A 14,409-nucleotide genomic window follows, 5' to 3' on the forward strand; every position below is an offset into this window, starting at 1 on the left:
ACTTCAAATTTGAAATACAATAAAAGGAAGTATCTCCCTCTCTCTCTCTCTCTCTCTCTCATGTGCAGACTGAATTATTTACATTTATATTAGTTACACTCAAACGATTAATAGAATAGAAAGTACAAATGGAATTAAATCTATGCAGCCTCACTGTGCATCCAACAGCACTGCAGCTTTGGTTAGTCTTTGGCTTTAACATGACAGTGTAGCTTCCCAATCAGAAACATATGGATTGTTAAATCACAATCTGCCATAAAAATGGCCCTCCGAAATTCCTGACAATGGTAGCCAAGTGCATAATCTCTCACTTGATTGTTGTGAAGACACTCGGGGGCCCAACATTTGTGTTTACAAGCAATTAAAAAGTTGTGTTATTCCCCGTAATATGTCCGCTATTAAAGTTTCTTTTTTTGCCTAACCAAGTCAAATAGCTACAAATGTCAATGTCCTGAAATATATCCGGCAAGCTGTTTTAATGCGCTAAATCGGTAGGTCCTGAGTTCAAACCCCAGCCGAGTCATACCAAAGACTATAAAAATGGGACCCATTACCTCCCTGCTTGGCACTCAGCATCAAGGGTTGAAATGGGGGGTTGAATCACCAAAAATCATTCCTGGGCGAGGCCACCACTGTTGCTCACTGCTCCCCTCACCTACCAGGGGGTGAACAAGGGGATGGGTCAAATGCAGAGGACACATTTCACCCCACCTAGTGTGTGTGTGTGTGTCAGTCATTAAAAAAAAGTGTTGCAATCAAATTAGACTATTACATAATTTTTCTCCAAGTTTTGGTCGGTGTAGAGTGGGATGTGCCTTAATACCTTTTCAAAGTTGCAAAAATAAAATTTAAAAAAATGCAATAAAAGTTAAGAAACCACCCAACTTGGCAAGCAGCTGCTGTGCACGAGAACAGAGAGACACATGTTCTAATTTGAGAACTGTCAAAATGTGTTGGTGTTACGCCTTCTTCTTCTACCCACCGTCATTTTGTCACGGAAAGAATTGAGGATGTTTCCTGGCATAATGATGCTGGCATCCGTGTTCTAGTTTGAATCCTACACAAAAGCACCTCGGGAAAGGGAGAATGCTAATAAAGCTATTAATGATAGATCAGCACGTAACTCAAAGTGGCAGCGAGCGACGAGGAAGGCAAGCTGGGGAGCATCATCATCTTTAGAGAAAGAGAGTGAATAAAGGGATGTGTGGGAGTTTAGAGAAAGAGAGCCGGACTAAAAAAATAAAAATCTGCACTCGCTTGTCGGGGAAATTGGGAGCTGGAAAGCTAGTTAACACATGAGCACCCACACACGTGTATGCGCACAGGGAGGTTGTCATAATGCACTTGTACATTTAATGCCTACATCACAAGATTAACTCCAAGGGGACGACCGTGCTTGTGCGAATTGAGGCCATTAGCTCCGTTCTCTGAGGAACTTTCCTCTCAAAGTGCCTGCTTTTTGGGGCACGTTTATTGTTTTCTTTTTCGTTTTGTGCCCCATTATCTGGTACAGGGTAGCTGAAGTAACAGTGTTGGTTTTAATTTGTGCACCGCACTAATACGGCAATATATACATCTGAGAAGGTGGAGCTTCAGATAAAATGCATTCATACTTCAATTTAATGCAGCATTCTTGTCTAGGGAGGTACATTATTAAGATTATATAAATGCCGATACCAATACTCCCTAATGATACCGGTACTCATCAGTGTCAGTAATATATGTCCATCCATCTTCTTCCGCTTATCTGAGGTCGGGTCGCGGGGGTAGCAGCCTAAGCAGGGAAGCCCAGACTTCCCTCTCCCCAGCCACTTCGTCCAGCTCTTCCCGGGGGATCCCGAAGCGTTCCTAGGCCAGCCGGGACAGATAGTCTTCCCAACGTGACCTGGGTCTTCCCAGTGGCCTACTACCGGTCGGACGTGCCCTAAACAGGCTAAAGAATAGGGTTGTACGGTATACAGGTATAAGTATAGTACCGCAATACTAATGAATCATATTCGGTACTATACTGCCTCTGAAAAGTACCGGTCCACCACCGTCACGTTGTGTCATTGTTGGTTTACGAGCAGACGAGCATGTTCGGCAGCGAAAAACCACAGAGTACATACAAGTAAACAAGGTGTGTAGACAAAAAAGGGAGAACGGATGCATTTTGGCTTAAAAACTAAAGATAAAGGTGAAGTCATAACACTGAAACGCCACCAGGAAGAGCTGCTTTAAGACATGGCTAGTGAGGTAGTGACTAAAGTCCAGCCGTTGTCTGCAGTGTTTTAGCTACTTCTAAATCACTATTCCTCGCCTTCATAATGACAAATAAAGTGAGTTTCTTACAAGTATCAGCCCTGCAGGATGATACTTGTAAGATGCTTCAGGACACACCGTAGCTCACCGGCGTCAAAATGTAAACAAACGCCATTGGTTGAAACTACATTTGACATCCACTGTAATGATACCAAGTACAGGTACAATAGCGTATTTAGTTCATGCTACTATGATTACGTCGATATTTTTTGCCATCACATCTTCTTTGGTGTTTTTAAAATACATATTATGTTTATAAAGTCGGGAAATACAAAACCTGTTTCCATATGAGTTGGGAAATTGTTTTAGATGTAAATATAAACGGAATACAATGATTTGCAAATCCTTTTCAACCCATATTCAATTGATTACACTACAAAGACAAGATATTTGATGTTCAAACTCATAAACTTTATTTTTTTTTGCAAATAATAATTAACTTTGAATTTCATGGCTGCAACATGTGCCAAAGTAGTTGGGAAAGGACATGTTCACCACTGTGTTACATCACCTTTTCTTTTAACAACACTCAATAAACGTTTGGGAACTGAGGAAACTGTTGAAGCTTTGAAAGTGGAATTCTTTCTCATTCTTGTTTTATGTAGAGCTTCAGTCGTTCAACGGTCCGGGGTCTTGTTGTCGTATTTTACGCTTCATAATGCGCCACACATTTTCGATGGGAAACAGCTCTGAACTGCGGGCGAGCCAGGAAAGTACCTGCACTCTTTTACCACAAAGCCACGCTGTTATAAAACGTGGCTTAGCATTGTTTTGCTGAAATAAGCAGATAAGCAGGGTCATCCATGATAACGTTGCTTGGTGCCTTCACAGATGTGTAAGTTACCCAAGCCCTGGTCACTAATACACCCCCATACTAACACAGATGCTGGCTTTTGAACTTTGCGCCTATAAAAATCCTGATGGTTATTTTTCTCATTGTTCCAGAGGACACCACGTCCACATTTGAAATGTGAACTAGTAAGACCACAGAACACAGAACACTTTTCAACTTTGCATCAGTCCATCTTAGATGAGCTTGGGCCCAGCGAAGCCAGCGGCGTACATTGGTGTTGTTGATAAATGGGTTTCGCTTTGCATAGTAGAGTTTTAACTTGCACTTACAGATGTAGCAACCAACTGTAGTTACTAACAGTTGTTTTATGAAGTGTTCCTGAGCCCATGTGGTGATATCCTTCACACACTAATGTCGGTTTCTGATGCAGTACCGCCTGAGGGATCAAAGGTCTGTAATATCATTGCTTGCGTGCAGTGATTTCTCCAGATTCTCTGAAACTTTTGATGATTTTACGGACCGTAGATGGTAAAATCCCTAAATTCCTTGCAATAGCTCTTTGAAAAATGTTGTTCTAAAACTGTTAGATAATTTGCTTACAAATTGGTGACCCTCACCCCATCCTTGTTTGTGAATTACTTAGCATTTCATGGAAGCTGCTTGTATACCCAACCATGGCACCCACCTGTTCCCAATTAGCCTGCACACCTGTGGGATGTTCCAAATAAGTGTTTGATGAGTATTTCTCAACTTTATCAGTATTTATTGCCACCTTTCCCAACTTCTTTGTCATGTGTTGCTGGCATCAAATGTTAAAGTTAATAATTATTTGCAACAACAAAAAAAGTTTAGCAGTTTGTACATCAAATATGTTGTCTTTGTAGCATATTCTACTGAATATGGGTTGAAAATTATTTGCAAATCATTGTATTCCGTTTATATTTACATCCAACACAATTTCCCAACTCATATGGAAATGGGGTTTGTACTTCCCTGGACACATGAGGACTTTGAATATGACCAATGTATGATCCTGTAACATCTTGGTATCAAACTGATACCCAAATGTGTGGTATCATCCAAAACTAAAGAAAAGCAGCCAAACAACAGAAGAATAAGTCATTATTACATTTTAACAGAAGTGTAGATAGAACATGTTAAAACATAAAATAAGCAGATATTAACAGTAAATGAACAAGTAGATTAATAATTAATTTTCTACCACTTTTCCTTAATAATTCTGACAAAATAATAGAATGGAAAATGACACAATTTGTTACTGCATATGTCAGCAGACTAAATTAGGAGTCGTTGTTTGTTTATTTACTAACAAATGACAAGTTGTCTAGTATGTTCACTATTTTATTTAAGGACAAACTTGCAATGAGAAACATATGTTTAATGTACCCTAAGGTTTTTTGTTGAAATAAAGCCAATAATGCAATTTTTTGTGGTCCCTATATTTAGAAAAGTACTGAAAAGTATCGAAATAATTTTAGTACCGGTATCGGTATAAATCCCTATTCTTGTCCCACATGAAAAAAATTGTAACTGTTGTGCTTGTGCCTTTTTAAGAAGCCTAATTAAGGGGGAATAGCTTGGAAACATATATAAACTCAGTCTAACTTGCATAAATCTGCAGCACGAACAAAAAACATGGAACACGAACGTGTTTGCCGACGTACAGTCTCACATTTGCCGTTTCCTGAAACGTGGTTTTGAAATCTCCGCGGCCCAATAATGCAGATGGAGGCCGCTGAAATGTGGTGGTCCAGCATTAAGTGATTTGGTGGGACCACCAGATTGAGCGACGGGGGACAGACAGATAGAAGGAAAGACTTAGAATGGCCCTGTTGTCCCATTTCTCTGTAGATGCCGATTGATTTGTCTTGACAACACAAGAAGCAAAACACAAGTCTTGAGTGCTCACACACACACACACACACACACACACACACACACACACACACACACACACACACACACACACACACACACACATAGGCTCTTCTTCAAGGGATGGCAGTGGGTGTGACGTCAAGGCTTGTCTAAGATTGTTTTAAAGTTGTTTCTGTTTTGCCTTTGTCCAACTTTACTGTCAGTGTCTGAAACCGAGCGTAGAAATTGTGAATGCACCCAAAACAAAACACAGTTTTAAGTAATTGGCTCCTCTATACATGGTGGATGCAGATCATATGAGGGAGGAGTTGTGTCACTGCGCAAAACTACTCAAGTTGAGCTGAAAAGGAGAATAATAGCTTCCTCTTAAGAAGGGAGAGGAAATGAGCGACTGAAAATCAATAAAGCGATAGAAAGGGGGAGGAAAAAAAAGAGAACAGCGGCAGATGAGGCACAAATTGATTTTCGTAAACACGCAGAGTGGTGGATGGCATGAACAATAATGGAGAAAACGATTGGCAGCTTGTAACACTGCAAGTAGGGCATCCTCACACCACACTTAGGGCCGGGTTGCACTGGCACAACATGGCCGAGTCATAGAAGGACTGTAATGGGATCGCTCCTCACAAGTTCTTATTGATGACATATTGCAGTAGAAACAAAACACATTCTTAAATTAAAGGCCTACTGAAATCAGATTTTCTTATTTAAACAGGGATAGCAGGTCCATTCTATGTGTCATACTTGATCATTTTGCGATATTGCTATATTTTTGCTGAAAGGATTTAGTTGAGAACGTTCACGATAAAGTTTGCAACTTTTGGTGATGACAAAAAAGCCTTGCAGACGATGACATCACATGTTGATGGCTCCTCACATATTCACATTGATTTTAATGGGAGCCTCCAACAAAAAGTTTTATTCGGACTGAGAAAACGACAATTTCCCCATTAATTTGAGCGAGGATGAAAGATTCGTGTTTGAAGATATTGATAGCGACGGACTAGAAAAAACAAACAAACAAAAAAACGCGATTGCATTGGGACGGATTCAGATGTTTTTAGACACATTTACTAAGATAATTCTGGGAAATCCCTTATCTTTCTATTGTGTTGTTAGTGTTTTAGTGAGTTTAACAGTACCTGATAGTCGGAGGTGTGTCTCCACAGGTGTCTTGACGCCAATGTCTCAGGGAAGTCGACGGCAGCTACAGTATGGGCAGCACAAGCTCAGCTGATCTCCGGCAAGAAGCAACTTTTTACCACAATTTTCTCACCGAAACCTGCTGGTTGACATTCCGTCGTGATTCACGTTCGCTTGACCGCGCTCTGATCCATAGTAAAGTTTCACCTCCAGGAATTTTAAACAAGGAATCCCTGTGTGTTTGTGTGGCTAAAGGCTAAAGCTTCCCGACTCCATCTTGCTACTTTGACTCCTCCAATATTAATTGAACAAATTGCAAAAGATTCAGCAACACAGATCTCCAAAATAATGTGTAATTATGCGGTTAAAGCAGACGACATTTAGCTGTGTGTGTGTGCAGCGCTCATATTTCCTAAAAACCTGTGACGTCTTGCGTACACGTAATCATTACATGACGTTTCCAAGACGAAACTCCCGGGAAATTTAAAATTGCAATTTAGTAAACTAAAAAGGCCGTGTTGGCATGTGTTGCAATGTTAATATTTCATCATTGATATATAAACTATCAGACTGCGTGGTCGGTAGTAGTGGGTTTCAGTAGGCCTTTAAAGCTGCAAGCAGCGACGGACGGGACCGATTGGAATGTTGCCACCGCGACCCAAGCCCGGGGAAGCGGTAGAGGATGGATGGATGGATTATTACACAGAGAAAAAGTTGTATACACATGTATTATACATCAGTCTCATAGTAATAACAGTTGTAAAGTGGCTTGGGCATTTTATAAGGACGCTTTGCTGTTGAGGTCTTCAGGACATGTACCACTGGTAGGAGACCACGAGGAAGACCCAGGACACGCTGAAGAGACTATGTCTCTCAGCAGGCCTGGGAGTGCCTCGGAAGAGCTGGTGGAAGTGGCTGAGAAAAGGGAAGCCTGGGCTTCCCTGATTGGGCTGCTGCCCTCGCGACCCAAGCCCGGAAAAGCGGTAGAAGACGGATGGATGGATTATTACATAGAGAAAAAAGTTGTATACGCATGTACAGTATTATACATCAGTCTCTTAGATTTGTTATAAACTCTTTCATCAACTTTTAATCAGAAGGGTTCAATCCCTCTCCGGTGCTTATTTGAAGCCGACAGGACAAACGGCCTCAGAGGAAATCATGTTTAAAAAAAAGCAACATTTTTTACGCAACTTTTGTACTGAAGGGGGCATTGCAAACTTCCTGTTGATTTTACCTGGGGGTTGTCAGTGTATGAAATATAGGTCGAAGTGAGACCTACATAGAGGTTTTTGTTTCATGTGTCTACGACATTCCTACTAGGAGTTAGAGGCACTTCTGTCTGTATTTTCTTCCTAGGGGGCACAAAAGTGCAATTTTGAGTTTTGGGGTTTGGTTTTTTGATTAGATCGCAATTTCCGCCAGTCCTGATGTGTGTGTCCAATTTGGTGAGTTTTGAAGCATGTTAAGGGGGTCAAATTACAGCTCAAAGAGGCGGTGGTATAATAATAAAGAATAATAATAAAACGCTACAAATTAAATCTGGTCCTCCGTCCCAAAGGGACATCGGTCCCTAATAACGAAACACTAGAAATTCAATAGGGTCCTCTGTCCCAAAGTGACATCGGTCCCTAAAAGATCAAAAAGGAAAACACAACGTACTCGCTCATCTGCACTATATTTGTGTGTAATAAAGACATGCCAATTAATGCAATCACTCCTTTTTCGAGTAATTATTGACAGCCACCACCTTGCTTGATAGAAATACAGGAGGTTCTCGGTTAACCTTTAGTGTAACGACTTTTCAAGTTACACCTCTGTATTGCACCGTATTACGCTGTGTAATGTAATGTTGTATCGTGTAATGCCACATTACGTTACACCATATTGTGTAACGTAATGTGGAGCTGTCACCTTATCGTGGTAGAGGAGTTTGCGTGTCCCAATGATCCTAGGAGCTATGTTGTCCGGGGGCTTTATGTCCCCTGGTAGGGTCTCCCAAGGCAAACAGGTTCTAGGTGAGGGATCAGACAAAGAGCAGCTCGAAGACCTCTATGAAGAAGAAAAAACATGGACCCAGATTTCCCTCGCCCGGACACGGGTCACTGGGGCCTCCCTCTGGAGCCAGGCCCAGAGGTGGGGCCCGAAGAGGCAACGTGGGTCACCCCTCCAATGGGCTCACCACCCATAGCAGGGGCCATAGAGGTCGGGTGCAATGTGAGCTGGGCGGCAGCCGAAGGCAGGGCACTTGGCGGTCCGATCCTCGGCTACAGAAGCTAGCTCTTGGGGCGTGGAACGTCACCTCACTGGGGGGGAAAGAGCCTGAGTTAGTGTGCGAAGTCGAGAAGTTCCGGCTGGATATAGGCGGACTCACTTCGACGCACAGCAAGGGCTCTGGAACCACTTCTCTCGAGAGGGACTGGACCTCCCTCTTCCACTCTGGCGTTGCCGGCAGTGAGAGGCGACGAGCTGGGGAGGCAATTCTTGTTGCCCCCCGGTTCAAAGCCTGCACATTGGAGTTTAACCCGGTGGACAAATGGGTAGCCTCCCTCCGCCTTCGGGTGGGGGGACGGGTCCTGACTGTTGTTTGTGCTTACGCACCAAACAGCAGTTCAGAGTACCCACCCTTTTTGGCAGCACTCGAGGGAGTACTGGAAAGTGCTCCCCCGGGTGATTCCCTTGTCCTCCTGGGGGACTTCAACGCTCACGTTGGCAACGGCGGTGAAACCTGGAGAGGCGTGATTGGGAAAAATGGCCGCCCGGATCTGAACCCGAGTTATGTTTTGTTATTGGACTTTTGTGCTCGTCACAGTTTGGCCATAACAAACACCATGTTCAAACATAAGGGTGTCCATATGTGCACTTGGCACCAGGACACCCTAGGCCGCAGTTCCATGATCGACTTTGTAGTTGTGTCATCAGATTCGCGGCCTTATGTTTTGGACACTCGAGTGAAGAGAGGGGCGTAGCTTTCTACCGATCCCCACCTGGTGGTGAGTTGGCTGCGATGGTGGGGGAGGATGCCGGACAGACCTGGGAGGCCCAAACGCATTGTGAGGGTCTGCTGGGAACGTCTGGCAGAGTCTCCTGTCAGAGAAAGTTTCAATTCCCACCTCCGGATGAACTTTGAACATGTCACGAGGGAGGTGCTGGACATTGAGTCCGAGTGGACCATGTTCCGCACCTCTATTGTCGAGGCGGGTGATCTGAGCTGTGGCCGCAAGGTAGTTTGTGCTTGTCGGGGAGCCAATCCTAAAACCCCTTGGTGGACACCAGCGGTGAGGGATGCCGTCAAGCTGAAGAAGGAGTCCTATCGGGTCCTTTTGGCTCATAGGACTCCGGAGGCAGTGGACAGGTACCGACAGGCCAAGCGGTGTGCAGCTTCAGTGGTTGCGGAGGCAAAAACTCGGACATGGGAGGAGTTCAGGGAACCCATGGAAAACGACTTCCGGACGGCTTCGAAGCGATTCTGGACTACCGTCCGCCGCCTCAGGAAGGGGAAGCAGTGCACTGTCAACAGCGTGTATGGTGCGGATGGTGTTCTGCTGACCTCAACTGCGGATGTTGTGGATAGGTGGAAGGAATACTTCGAAGACCTCCTCAATCCCACCAACACGTCTTCCTATGAGGAAGCAGTGCCTGGGGAATCTGTGGTGGACTCTCCTATTTCTGGGGCTGTGGTCGCTGAGGTAGTTAAAAAGCTCCTCGGTGGCAAGGCCCCGGGGATTGACGAGGTCCGCCCGGAGTTCCTTAAGGCTCTGGATGCTGTGGGGCTGTCTTGGTTGACAAGACTCTGCAGCATCGCGTGGACATCGGGGGCGGTACCTCTGGATTGGCAGACCAGGGTGGTGGTTCCTCTCTTTGAGAAGGGGGACCGGAGGGTGTGTTCCAACTATCGTGGGATCACACTCCTCAGCCTTCCCGGTAAGGTTTATTCAGGTGTACTGGAGAGGAGGCTACGCCGGATAGTCGAACCTCGGATTCAGGAGGAACAGTGTGGTTTTCGTCCTGGTCGTGGAACTGTGGACCAGCTCTATACTCTCGGCAGGGTTCTTGAGGGTGCATGGGAGTTTGCCCAACCAGTCTGCATGTGCTTTGTGGACTTGGAGAAGGCATTCGACTGTGTCACTCGGGAAGTCCTGTGGGGAGTGCTCAGAGAGTACGGGGTATCGGACTGTCTTATTGTGGCGGCCCGTTCCCTGTACGATCAGTGCCAGACCTTGGTCCGCATTGCCTGCAGTAAGTCGAACACATTTCCAGTGAGGGCTGGACTCCGCCAAGGCTGTCCTTTGTCACCGATTCTGTTCATAACTTTTATGGACAGAATTTCTAGGCGCAGTCAAGGCGTTGAGGGGTTCCGGTTTGGTGACCGCAGGATTGGGTCTCTGCTTTTTGCAGATGATGTGGTCCTGATGGCTTCATCTGACAGGGATCTTCAGCTCTCACTGGATCGGTTCGCAGCCGAGTGTGAAGCGACCGGAATGAGAATCAGCACCTCAAAGTCCGAGTCCATGGTTCTCGCCCGGAAAAGGGTGGAATGCCATCTCCGGGTTGGGGAGGAGACCCTGCCCCAAGTGGAGGAGTTCAAGTACCTAGGAGTCTTGTTCACGAGTGGGGGAAGAGTGGATCGTGAGATCGACAGGCGGATTGGTGCGGCGTCTTAAGTAATGCGGACGTTGTACCGATCCGTTGTGGTGAAGAAGCAGCTGAGCCGTAAAGCAAAGCTCTCAATTTACCGGTCGATCTATGTTCCCATCCTCACCTATGGTCATGAGCTTTGGGTCATGACCGAAAGGATAAGATCACGGGTACAAGCGGCCGAAATGGGTTTCCTCCGCCGTGCGACGGGGCTCTCCCTTAGAGATAGAGTGAGAAGCTCTGCCATCCGGGAGGAATTCAAAGTAAAGCCGCTGCTCCTCCACATCGAGAGGAGCCAGGTGAGGTGGTTCGGGCATCTGGTCAGGATGCCACCCGAACGCCTCCCTAGGGAGGTGTTTAGGGCACGTCCAACCGGTAGGAGGCCACGGGGAAGACCCAGGACACGTTGGGAAGACTATGTCTCCCGGCTGGACTGGGAACGCCTCGGGATCCCCCGGGAAGAGCTAGACGAAGTGGCTGGGGAGAGGGAAGTCTGGGTTTCCCTGCTTAGGCTTTTTCCCCCGCGACCCGACCTCGGATAAGCGGAAGAAGATAGATGGATGGATGGATATTGTGTCATGAAGTTCTAAGTTAAAATTTGGCTGTCAAATTTAACGAGATAAAGTAGCACTGAGTTCATTTTCAAACTTCATAAAATATTTTCATAACTTTTGGGATGATACATGGATTTATAACTAGTTGAATGACACCTCTGTAATGGCCTAAGGGCGTTGTATCACTTTTGCCGGTATTTAGTAACGTTGAGGAAAATGACACGATTTGTTACTGCGTACGTCAGCAGACTAAATTAGGAGCCTTTGTTTGTTTACTAACTAATAAAGGACAAGTTGTCTACAATGTTCACTATTTTATTTAAGGACAATCTTGCAATAAGAAACATATGTTTAATGTACCCTAAGGTTTTTTGTTCAAATAAAGCCAATAATATAATTTTTTGTGGTCCCCTTTTTTTTTTAGAAAAGTATCTAAAAGTTTGGAAATAATTTTACTACCGGTATCGGTAACAAAATATTGGTATCGGGACAAAATTAGTACTACAAATGTTTTGACTTACTTTATGGCACATGTCACTCCACCTTTCCCATTTGTTTAAAAAAAAAAAAAATTGCAAGTCGATGCGATTGCCTACGAGCCGACGCAAAACTAAAAGAAGAAGAAGAACGCCTACATGCAATAACTGCTATCATTGCCGAAGTTTCAAAACAATCAAAAAAACCAACAGTTGTGTCTGAGGTGATAAAAAAAAAAAACAGAGCTTACCCGGATAAAAGGACAGTCAAGGTAAACATTGCCCCAGCTTTCACTCGCTGGCTTAAGCTCGAAGACGAGGAGGGCTTTTAAGACCAATGCTGCCTGGGCTCTGTTCCTGGTAGTGACTTTTGATGTTCAAATCAAAATGCTACCGCTAATATTAGCTATCGGAAATTTGCGTGGTAGCAATAAATAGCCACCACAGTACTTCCTTCCAAAAAACTGTCCCGCCGGTCTTGAAATGCTTCGAGACCTGCATCCGCCCTGATACATTCTGGGTAGTAGCGTCATGTTTGTAGCGCAATCCAAGATCATTTCTTGATAGTGTCTGCTATTCAACAACAGCATAGCTATTAGAGACGTAATATTTGTGCCAAGATCACGCCAATATTAAGTAATATGTACAATATTTACCGTATAATTCTTTGGCGCATGTTTTTTTTTTTGGATTCCATAGCAGTGCACTTCCGACTTCCGGCAACAAATGTGTGTTCGTACCACCAAGTAACTAAATTTTGGTCAAAACTGAGCTGATAATAATTTTGGAGTTCCTAGGTGATATGCTTTACATTAGTGTATGCGATATTGTAATTTGTTCCGTAAGTAAGCTGTTACGCGCATTGCAGGACCTAGCAACTACCACATAACCGCGTAGATACAATAGAAAAACCTAGTATCTCAAGGGACCAATCGGAGCTTCTTTGTCAGTCGCCTTATTGTCTTTAATGAGACATTTGCACGAATGGGGGCCGACGGTCAACCTGATTATGTGATATTATGGCACGAGGGGATGTTTGGAAGATTGGCCCAGGACGTTGCAAGCACCTTCATTAAATGTATTGTTCTTGATTCTTCCCCTTGCATACTCGTTCATGAGAGCAGATTCAATCCATGGCTCAATCGGCAAGAAAATGAAAGCTCAAGAAAACATCTATACGTTTGATGACTTTGTAGATCTTTGTAAGACAGCATCACGATAGATTGGTTTTCCTTTGTGTTGGCCCTGCGATGAGGTGGCGACTTGTCCAGGGTGTACCCCGCCTTCCGCCCGATTGTAGCTGAGATAGGCGCCAGCGCCCCCCGCGACCCTGAAAGGGAATAAGCGGTAGAAAATGGATGGATGGATGGATGGATGTTTTCTCAAAATCAGGTAGAAGTGAGTTACTAGGTTTTGCCTTTGGCCGGGAGACCTCCCGATACAAATGCAAATGTTTTTTAATCATAGCAGACTTGGTAATAGAGAATGAAGATGAATATTTTCGGACAAATACTGATACGCTGAGGAAATGGGTTCCAACATTAGCAAAGCTGTCATCATTGCAATGTGGAACGTAAGGAGACGGCCAAATCACATGATAAAATAACTCCTCATTTGTGTAGCCTATAGGCATACCTTAATAAAATGTCTCCTCTTTAGTTTTGGGCGTACATTAAGTATCGAATTAGGATGTATCAAGTTACGTCGTTTCACGCTGATATTTCACAACTAACACAACACACTCCCATAAATTGCATAAGTCGACCTCAGCAGTTTGGTTCGTAAACATGAGACATGCTCGTAGAGGAGTTACATTTGTGGAATAATACGTACTCGCATGCGGCTACACTGACACTACGTCGCCTTTGCTCTTTTTTGTTGATGCGTTTTCCGCTGTGAAGCCGGGATAAAGGTGACAAATCAATCAATTTTTTACTTACTTTTTTGCTGTTGATCTTTTTATTATTGTATCGTATGTCTTTGTTGTGTCCTCTGTACTGTGTGAGTGACTTGGGTATTAATTTAGGTATAAATTCCAATTTACACAAAAAATCGTATGACAACTTTTAGTATAATAATTTGCTTGCAAACCGATGACTTCCTGCAATCGGAACGGGTCAAAAGTAGACTTAGTGTTGTAGTATTTCAATTAAATGGAATCCAGTGTGCTGTGGGGCCCATTGTAGTGAATCACACTTGAGCCATCATAAAAAAATCGAATCTTTAATGGACATGTGAAAGTAAACAATGTGATGAACATTTTTCATCAATCAATCAAGGGATGTAGATACAGTATCTGGTCAGGACGCTCCTCACTCTTTTTCCTTCATCTTCATTGTGCATTGGATTTTGGTGACTTTATATACTCTGGACCTAGACGTTGAGTCCACAAAATAAATGGTGAACAATAACTGATACAGTCTGCTTTGCCAGCCCAAAAGCATTTCCCGTTTTCCGTAGTCTTCTTTTGACGGCTAGGCACAAAGCAAACGCTACCTTTTTAAAAAAAAATCACATCCAAGGTAGCCCGCACTCTTGTTGTATCCCATTCGACGAATGAAAAAGTTTTTCGATAAGTAGAATCACAGCTGACCTGGACATTCGA

The 14,409-nt window shown here is 44.1% G+C and overlaps 1 protein-coding gene across 3 annotated transcripts in view; it reads right to left on the bottom strand.

Annotated features, from left to right (window-relative positions):
• The window catches only part of raraa (retinoic acid receptor, alpha a), a 397,302-nt gene that overhangs the window by 268,022 nt on the left and 114,871 nt on the right, over positions 1-14,409 (bottom strand). The window contains exon 3 of one of the 3 annotated variants that reach the window (XM_061909160.1): positions 555-655. The exons of the other annotated variants lie outside the window; for them this stretch is intronic. The gene's annotated coding sequence lies outside the window, so the exon portion shown is untranslated. The remainder of the gene's footprint in view (positions 1-554; positions 656-14,409) is intronic. 3 annotated transcript variants of the gene reach the window in all.

This window comes from Nerophis ophidion, linkage group LG08, assembly GCF_033978795.1.
Source record: "Nerophis ophidion isolate RoL-2023_Sa linkage group LG08, RoL_Noph_v1.0, whole genome shotgun sequence".
Classification (NCBI taxonomy): Eukaryota; Metazoa; Chordata; class Actinopteri; order Syngnathiformes; family Syngnathidae; genus Nerophis; species Nerophis ophidion.